The following is a 10,010-nucleotide window of genomic DNA, read 5'->3' as shown; positions in this document are numbered from 1 at the left end:
TAAATAATGTTGCAATCAAGGCATTTACAATTTTTGTAATAGTTAAGGATTTTGCTTTTTTCATAAGAACTTTGTCATGGATTTAGCTTGTTTTAATAATTAAGGATTTTGCTTATTTCGCAATAATTTAGCTAATTTTTGTTCCTCATAAATTGAGTTAATTTTGTAATTAAGGAATTCAAAAAAATTATAATAAAGGATTTTGCTTAAATCATGAGCGTTTTGCTTGATTTTGTAATTAACAAAATTACCTTTTTCATAAAAATGTTGCTGATTTCGTACTTCATGAATTTACATTATGTAACTAAATATTTTTCTTATTGATAAGAATGTTGTAATTATGGGTTTTTCTTATTTCATAAGAACTTTGCTTATTTTTTTAAACTTTTTTAAAGATATTTAGTCAAAATAATAAGAGATTAAGTTAAAATGATGTGATAAGTAGTTTTTATTTATATTGTTCCCAACTTTCACAATCTACTTTTTTTATTTTCTTGGAGAAGTTTGTCATGGAAAGCTAAAGTTTTGAGTTAGACGACATCATGCCGGACTTGATGTGAAAATGTTCCTCTTTTAACCTCGCTTAGCAACAAGGGTACGCAGTGGTAGAGCTTGATATCAGAGAACAAAGAGACTCTTAAGTCTGTTTAAAACCTGTATTTATATCTTTAACACCTTTGATTCACTTTACAACAACAGAACAAAGGGACATTTAACAGGTTTTTTTCATCTAGACCACATAAGACCAGGTCTGGGTCAGAACCCTCTTGATGGAGACTTAATAAACCTGGTCTGGATCAACAAAGAGACTCCTAAGTCTGTTTAAAACCTTTGATTCACTTTACAACAACAGAATAAAGGCGGTTTCATGGTCTTTTCTGAATGTAACTGTGAAGCCTGTGAAGCTGCTGTTGCTCCGTCTGTCCACACGATGGCGATGTTCTCCAACACGTGAAGCTGAAGCAGCTGATGAAGAACACAGAGTTCACACAGGTGACATGAGTCACTTCATTCAGTGTTTAACAGCATCCATCAGCCTCAGCTGCTCTCTGCTCACTGATCATGAGTGAAGGTTCAACACATCACACATCAAATCAGTCACTTTGTGGAGGACACTTCACGGTTCATTCTCTTCAAATGTGACGGCTGCTTGTGATGAAATCCTTCTGCACATTAATGTGTGTATCTGTGTTCACTAAGAAACAAGAATCCAATGAAAGTCGTTACAGAATCCTTGATGTACTTCTGGAAACACACCAAACATCTGAAGCTACATCAAGGCTCACCAAAGGTCACTTCATCTGTCCAATCATTTTAGTTTTAGGTGGTAGAATTTCAAATAATTCATTGACAGAATATGAATCGGCAACTTCTTGATGATATTACTGATAATAATAAAGTCATTTTTGTTTCACCATTTCAAATGTGATCATTTGCTGCTTTTGTCTGAATCAAATATATTTTGGTTTTGGACAAACAGAGTCTGAGGAAACTATAGATTTTCAATTAAATTTAATTTATTTTGTATTGCCTATATCACAAATCACAAATTTGCCTCAGAGGGCTTTACAATCTGTACACATGTGACATCCTCTGACCTTTGACCCTCACATCAGAACAGGAAGAACTCCCCAAAAAGCCTTTAACAGAGAAAAGAGGAAGAGAGCTTAGAGAGAGCACCAGAGGAGGATCCTCTATCAGGATGGACAGAAGTGTGAGAGATGTCATGTGGACACAATGAACAACACAACAGAGTTACAACTCATTCAATGCATATGACAGAACATATTCATATCATGAGAGTAGTGAGTGTAATGATGATGGAGAGATTATGACTACTAATAATAACAGCAGCAGTGGATATAGTAGAATAACTAATAATAAAACCAGTAATGGTATTGGTACTAGAAATAGAAATGTGATAATAATAATAATAATACTGATAGTAACAGTGGGTGTCAGCAGGACCAGGGTCCAGATAAGACCACGATCCATGGAAACCTGTGAGGAGAGAAAGCACCAAGACTCCAGAGAAGAAGCAAAGTGAGTCATGTGAATTAATGGAGCATGAATTCATACAGAAGGAGAGAGAGAAGAGGAGAGAGGAGCTCAGTGGATCCTAGGAAGTAGTCTGTAGTAGTCTGGGTCTACATGACTCTAAACCTGAGGGCTAGGGTTCATTTTGGTGAAGAGACAGTTTAAGAGAGTTGGGGATCACTAGTTTAGACTTCATCAACTGGCCCGGCCTGAACTTCTTTTCCAGGAGGTTTTGAAGAACTTCTGCTGGGACCGGAGCCTGGCTGGACCGGTCTGCATCTCAGAACATCAGTGGCCACTAAATTCAAAGGTAAGCAGAGCCTTTATTTCAGCTGATTCTGATGGTGTCTGGGTGCACGACTCCACCCAGGTGAGGCAAATCAGAGTGTTCCTTGTATTACTGGGAGGATTCATGTGGACAGCAGTACATGCCTCTATGCAAGGTAAACCACGAGCAACCTTTAGTGTAGAACATCTAGAGGGGTTATGAGGAAAGGTCGTATTTGAAAGCGGTGAAGACAGATGATATTAGAATAGTGGCGTGCGTAGTGTGACGACCCTCCTCCTCCAGACACTAGGTGTCCCTGTTGTGTTTGATTATCTGCTGCAGGTGCTGATTGGAGGCTCGTCAGCAGGATGAGCCTCACCTGAGCCGGCTCGGCCTTAAAAACGTCTTCATTTGGCAGCCTCGCTCTCTGGGAGAGGACCTCCTTTAAGCCACCAGCATCACACTGTTCTTTGGCTTTATAGGATACACTGCCACACACGTCACACATGCACTTCAGAACTGACAACTCATACCTACCTTTAGCATCTGTTTCATTGGTTAATAAGGTCATAAAATGCTTTTGTTAGCAGCCAGCTCGCTCGTCTCTCTGTTTGCTCTCAGTCTGTGAGCCGGGCTGTGACAGCAGATAAAGGTGTGCAGTTGTCAAAATGTGTGAGTTTGTTACAGGGGTGGATTGGCCATAGGGAGTACCGGGAGTTTTCCCGGTGGGCCGGTCAGTAATGGGCCGGCAGTGGCTGACCTTTTTTTTTTTTTTTTGTATGTAAAGACGCATAAGAGGCCCAGTGGCCCTATGATAGGCCCAGTAGTACTGCCCACGCATTTTCCAGACCCCCCCTCGTCCAATCACCTTTAATGATGAGCTAATGACACATCATTAGCAATCTGTGAGAGAGAAGAAAAAGCAAAAATGGAGAAAAAACGGAAAGGCGGTGAAGAAAAACTGAGGGAAAAGAAAAAAAAAAGCTCTTGCAACTGATGCTGCTAAGAGCAGAAATATAATAAACATGTTTGCTGCTGCGGGGGCCGGCGGCGGTGGCGTAGCCTCCGGCTCCGGGGCTTTGGCTGCGCCGGGCGCGCCGGGTCCCTCTCAGGAGGTGTCGTCGGACAGTGAAAGTGAGGCTCCCGCTGCCATGGTGGTACAGGAGGGGGAGGAGGAGATTGGTGGTGGTGATAGCAGGTGTGTGTGCTAGCTAACATGTTGTGGATAAACACTCATTCACTAAATGTTCAGAAACGTTGTCTATGAACTTTACTTGACATAATAGATAGCGTGTGGTGTGAATCTAGTTCTAAAGTGTTGGAAAATGATATACTATCCTGATTAATTAACCACTATTTTATGGTGGTGTGGTTTGAGCATGCAGATCTGCTTTTTCACAATTTTTATCATTACAAATCAGGTCACCAGAGTTAAAGTGTTTTAAGTATCAATACACTTTCTTCAAGCCCACTGTCCAATTTGTTCAAATATGCTTTACCTATTGTTTTCTGTCAGTGTTTATGGTTTATTGTCCTTGCTTTTCTTTTTTTGAACACTTATTTATGGACATTTTCAGATTAAATTACATCAAATAAGAGACAAGCAGACAATGACCCATTTCACATTATACAGTTAAAACTAATGAAACACTGATTAACTACTGTTACAATTAAACATCTGCATACATATTAGGGGTGTTCAAACATATTCCGTACTATTTCTCTACTTTTCACGTCCAGGTTTGTGCCCAGTACATCATCTCTCTCACCAGAGACCCCAAGCCCACCCATTGATTATTTCACCCGTCCCAACCCAGACACCCTTCAGCTATTTTTTAACCATCACCCTCAACAATCAACAAGTAACCCCAAATGGCAGAAAGTTTTCCGCTGCGAGGACACTTCGAAAGTGGCTTTCATACAGTCAGGGACGCCACGCACTGTTTTGCTTCGTTTGCATGGCATTTGCCAAGTCCACTGACAAAAGTCAATTCATTACAGGAATGACAGATTGGAAGCATTATGGGCAGCGCATAGAAGAGCATAATGGCAGTAAGGCACACAAGGATTGTGCAGAAGCCTACATGCTACAGGCTTGCAAAGCTGACATTAGGAGTTTGCTTGCTGGCAACCAGATGTCTGCTCACAGAGAACAAGTGAGAAAAAGGCGGCAGGTTCTGGAGCGTATAGTGGACGTAGTTAAAATAATAGGCAAGAGGGGGCATAGCTACAGGCACCAAGAGAATGAGGCAGCATACACTCTTGAAGATACCACTCTAGATCACGACAACTTCTTAGAGATTATTCTTCTCCTCGGAAAATATGATGTCATCCTGAAAGAGCATCTCAGCAAATGCATTGAGCAGAGCAAGCAATTACATCAATCTGGGGCAAAAGGTAGAGGGTCCCTTGTCACATTCATGTCCAAAACCACAGTCAATTCGGTCACAGATACAGTCAAGCTACTCATTCAAGAGTCCATTTCTAGTGAGATTCAGGAAGCTGGCATGTTCTCTGTGCAGATTGACACAACACAAGACATAACCTCACAGGATCAATGCTCAGTTATTCTGAGATATGTAACTGATGTTGTTAATGAGAGGCTCATTGCTGTGGTCAAGTGTGAGAAGTCTACTGGACAGCACTTTGTCAATCTGCTGACAGAGGTGATGGACAAACTGAAATTGGACATGACCTGGTGCATTGGGAGTGCGACAGATGGGGCATCTAATATGCAAGGTCCATATAAAGGATTCTCCACTCTGTTGTCCTCACAGTCCCAAAACCATGTGCATGTGTGGTGCTATGCACATATTCTGAATTTGGTGCTCTCTGACACAACTCAGTCTGTAATTGAAAGTGGCTCACTGTTCAGTCTCCTCAACGACATTGCTGTGTTCATCAGAGAGTCATACAAGAGGATGAATCTGTGGGAGATTGAAAGCCAGACCAAGAGACACAGACGGCTCAACACAATTGGAGAGACACGGTGGTGGGCCAAACACAAAGCCCTGAAGAAATTCTTTGGATTCTTTGGCAATGCTGACAATGCTCTCTTCATCGATGTGGTGCTCACACTGTCAGCCATAGAAGAAGATGACACCATGAAGTCACCAGTACGGGTCAAAGCCAGAAGCTACATAGAGGGTCTGCTCAGGTATGAGACCATACTGACAGCTCAGCTATTCCTCAAGATATTTGAGCATTCAACACCCCTGTCAAAATATCTGCAAACAAAAGGGATGGATATCATCAAGGCCCATGCAATGGTTGTGACAACACAGGACAGTTTGAAGGAGATGTCAAGAGACTTCCAGTCAGTTAAGGCAGCTGCAGATGCATTTGTTACATGGGCAAACGAGAGGTTCAAGGAACAGGACAAAGACACAGAGCTCACAGTGGAGGCTGCACTGCCACTGAAGAGGAGAAGAAAGGTGAAAAACATGCGTGGAGAGATGGCTCATGATGAAACATTGTCTAATGCTGAGAGAGCATATGAGGTACATGTGTATAATCAGATCATGGATACAGCAGTTGAGGTCATCCACAGGAGGTTTCTCTCTCATGGCACCCTGTACAATGACCTGGCAATTCTGGACCCCAGAAACTTTCCAGAGATCAGAACCAATGGTCTTCCTCAGTATGCCCTCCAAGAGCTCAGTAAGTGTCTACTCAAGTTTAACAACAAGGCAACTGCAGACAACCTGCAGTGTGAGCTGAAAAATCTAGCTAGACAGTGGGACAGACTGAAGGCTTCACCACTGGAAGAGTACATGTCCAGGACAGCTGATGAAAATGATGAAGAGGAGGTTGAAATACTGCACAAAAGCTGCACTTCCTGCAAAAACTGTCCACTTTGCTGCTACCAGATACTCAGCCAGTTCAACCTCCTAACAGATGCATATCATCTCATCGGACTTGGATACAAGTTTCTGCTCACTCTGTCTATCACCCAGGTGGCCTGTGAACGTACATTTTCAACTCTGAAGTTCATTAAAAGCAGACTCAGGAGCACACTCTCACAGGACCACTTGGAGGCTTTCATGTTGATGGCTACTGAGAAGGACGTCCTCATGCACCTGGACACAGACACTGTGATCAACAGAGTGGCAGAGAAGACTGCACTGCTGACTAAACTGCTCATCTAATAAGGTAAGACAATAATAGTATTACTTTTATTGTTATTAATTGTTCAATTTTTATTATCCAACCATCTCTGATTGAAAATACTGTAAAGTGACTCAATCTTTATGTCCCATGCTCGCTCTCTCTCCCTCTCACATAGGCCTTAATTTGTTTGAGGTGTTGTTCTCCCTCTTCTTGTTGGTGTTCAAGGGCCAGGGAGCATTTCTTGATCCAGTGAGTATTAAAATAAACAATGTCAAAGATGGTTCTTCTTTGGGTAGTGTTCCCATTCATTGGAACATGGTGAATATTTACAAAACAGTTGAAAACACCTGTTGTGCTGCCTAGAACCATGTAAACAAAACCTTGGATAGATTTGCACTTTTTATTTTAGATTGAAGATCATGCAATGTCATAATTTCACTCAGTCATTAGCTCTCTCTCTCTCTCTCTCTCTCTCTCTCTCTCTCTCTCTCTCTCTCTCTCTCTCTCTCTCTCTCTCTCTCTCTCTCGCACACACAGGTTGCCTATTTGTTTGAGGAGATGTTCCCCGACCTGTTTATGAAAAATCTGTTTAAAGCAGGCAGTTCATCAAGGACCAGAGAGTATTTTATTTCATCTGTGAGTATTGTTGTAAATGAGTATATTAAGTACTGGGTTGTTAATTTACTAATTGTAATCAGTACAAATCACAAAAATAATGTTGTCTGTCTTTCAATTTCATATGACCTTGCTAATCACAGATGGTTTTTGAAGACAGATATCACATTCACTTCAAAGAGGTGCACACCTGGGCAGACAGCCACACAGCCACACAATCACATATGAATCAACCAAGAAGATGGTTGAAACTGGTTGAAACTGGTCCAAACCTTCACTCTACCATGTGAGAAAGCTGTTTGTCACAGTGAATAAAAGACAGCGACTTAGAGTCAGAGCTCTGAGCAGCTACGAGACTCATCACTGATAAAAATAAACTAAGAAATAAATGAAATAAAATAAATATATATATATATCATTTAGTAAAATCAACAAATATAAATGAGGTAAAATGAGGCACAAAGGTGCAAAAACGGTATGATAGAGAAAAACAGGGAACAGGAAAAAAGAGAAAGTGAGAAAAGACGTGAAAATGAAGGAACAAGTAACTTGTATCTCCATGTGAATTTGTCGGAGAGAACAGACGACACTGTAGTCTTCCAGAGACCACGACCAGAGACCACGACCAGAGCCTCGTCCGAATCCACTTCCACCTTCACCGTACCAACCCGATCCTGCCCTGCCACCGCACAATCCACTCAACCCCTTCAGCACCCCCCTCCAACGCACTCCTGCCGTGCCTCGGCGCCCCCATCCACATCAGGCATCGCCATCGGTCCGGTGGCTTCAGGCGATCTCCTCGGGTCGCCAGACTCCCGGTGGACTCCCGCACACACCAGAGCAAGTAAGATGTATGGATTAAGCTCTGATCCTGAGATAGCTGATATCTATCCTCTTACCGCCGTAGCTCCGCTGTCACAGCATCTTTTTTTTTTGTACTGCTGGGTAGCTTAACCTATAAAAATATATTAGGTGATTTTTAATATGTAATATTTAGTAATCTAAATCTGCAAAGCAACCAGTAACTAAAGCTCTCAATGAATGTTGTGGAGTAAAAAGTACAAGCTTTCCCTCTGAAATGTAGTGGAGTAGAAGTATAAAGTAGCATGGAATGCAAATACTGAAGTAAAGTACAAGTACTTTTAAATTGTACTTAAGTAAAGTTAGTAAATGCAATTAGTTCCACTCCACAACTACATATAGATTATACATACAAAAGATTCATTTTTTCCTGAACCTGTAGTTCTTAATGAGAACTTTTACAAAGGTCAATCTATATCTCCATTCTATGTAGAAAGACTTCATGTTAATAATGAAATAACACCAAATTACATTTATAACCATTGTGTTTGGCCCAAATAGTTGAACATCTCCAAACCTCAGGAAATCACACACATTTGATTCCATTATTTTTGGATCAGCTGTTCTTCTGTGGCCGAGAGTACCTCAGTTTATTTCACCTCTTTAAATTAAAGACCTGCATAAAAAAGGAAAACTACATTTTAACACTTAGTTTTTTCTTCTCTTTGCTTCACAGCTGAAGATCAGGGACATGAAGAGGACAAAGACGGCCCGAAATCTATCACACCTGCAAGGTTTCTGCAGTGGATCACGAGCCGAGGTCACGTCCCACTTCTGCCCTCCGAGAAGAAAGATTCTGCTGTAATGATCGAGTTTAACCACGACCGCGGTGCAGACTTTGGCTCTCGCACCGTGTGTTACCCCATTATGTCAGCATGTGCAAAGACTACTGTACTACCTGTACAACATGTGAGGACCTATGTCCAGTTCAAACAGGTTATGATGGAGGCTTTTCATCTCGGCCAAGAATTCAACAATGTGTAGAAAATGCTTTTAACTGCCTCGGTTCTTTGAAAGGTTCAATGTATACTTGTTAAATGTTGCTAAACTGCTGTTGTAATACTAGTGTTCTGAGAAAAGAAACATTTAATTGTAACACTTAAAAATACTTGTTTGAAAAAACAAATTAGTTACGTCAACACAAAAATATTGTATTGTTGAAAACACAATAAAATAAAAGATTTGGAATTAAATCTTGGAACAGGATTTTATACGATGTATTAATTTATTTTGTTTACATGTGGCTTCACTGTTGTCAGTCACAACAAATAAATACTCGGTGGTGTTAAAGTGGTAAAACCCTTGAAACAACAGTTGCATCTGTGGTACATGATGTAGTACATAGTTCAATACAGCAGAATAAATGTCTCGGCCGTAGGACTCAGATGGTGGAGTGACATCAATAGCGGCCCTAAGGCGGCTCATATCCTGCTCACAGAGGGGACATGCAATGGCTGGAAGAATCACTCCAGAACTGGTCGCATTTTGCTCACCGGCACTGTTGAAATCCAGATCTGCATCCTCGATTTCCTACATTTAAAAAAAATAATCTGATTTGATAATCATATAGAAATCAGAGGACATAAAGGTAAGCAGATTTTAAAGAGATCAACGTGAACATAACTGCTACTATGCTGATGCAAGTATCAACATAGTATCATTTTGTTTTTGTTTTTAATGTGGCCAAAGAAATACAAGCCCTGATCAGCATTTGAACAGTTCAGAATAAAATGTGTTCTGTTATCTTTCATTCATTTGATGCTGGTGATTGAAAAACACTTTGACACATCTGTTATTAAGACATTAAATACAAAAAAATGATTACATTTTCTTACCCCACATTATAATTGGTAGTGTAATCTAAAGTAAACTAAATGCAGTTGTACCTCGATGTTTTTTCATGGTAGAAGTTTAGAGGTCTTCCTTTAAAGTGTTGAAAAGCTGTTTCATGCTCAATGCTTGTGTCTCGAACAAATTCAAGGAAATGCTGTGAGCTTTGCTGTTCTATGAAGTAGAAACACTGGTCAAAACTATAAATATATAATACTATGTTTGCTTCAAAATAACTTCAAATTGCTACCTCTGCCAGGTCTGGAGCAGTAACAGGACTCTGGAGGAG

This window comes from Cebidichthys violaceus, unplaced genomic scaffold (genome assembly GCF_023349555.1).
Source record: "Cebidichthys violaceus isolate CVI_PGR_0920_01 unplaced genomic scaffold, fCebVio1.0.p SCAF_32, whole genome shotgun sequence".
Classification (NCBI taxonomy): domain Eukaryota; kingdom Metazoa; phylum Chordata; class Actinopteri; order Perciformes; family Stichaeidae; genus Cebidichthys; species Cebidichthys violaceus.
This window is presented reverse-complemented; position numbering follows the sequence as displayed.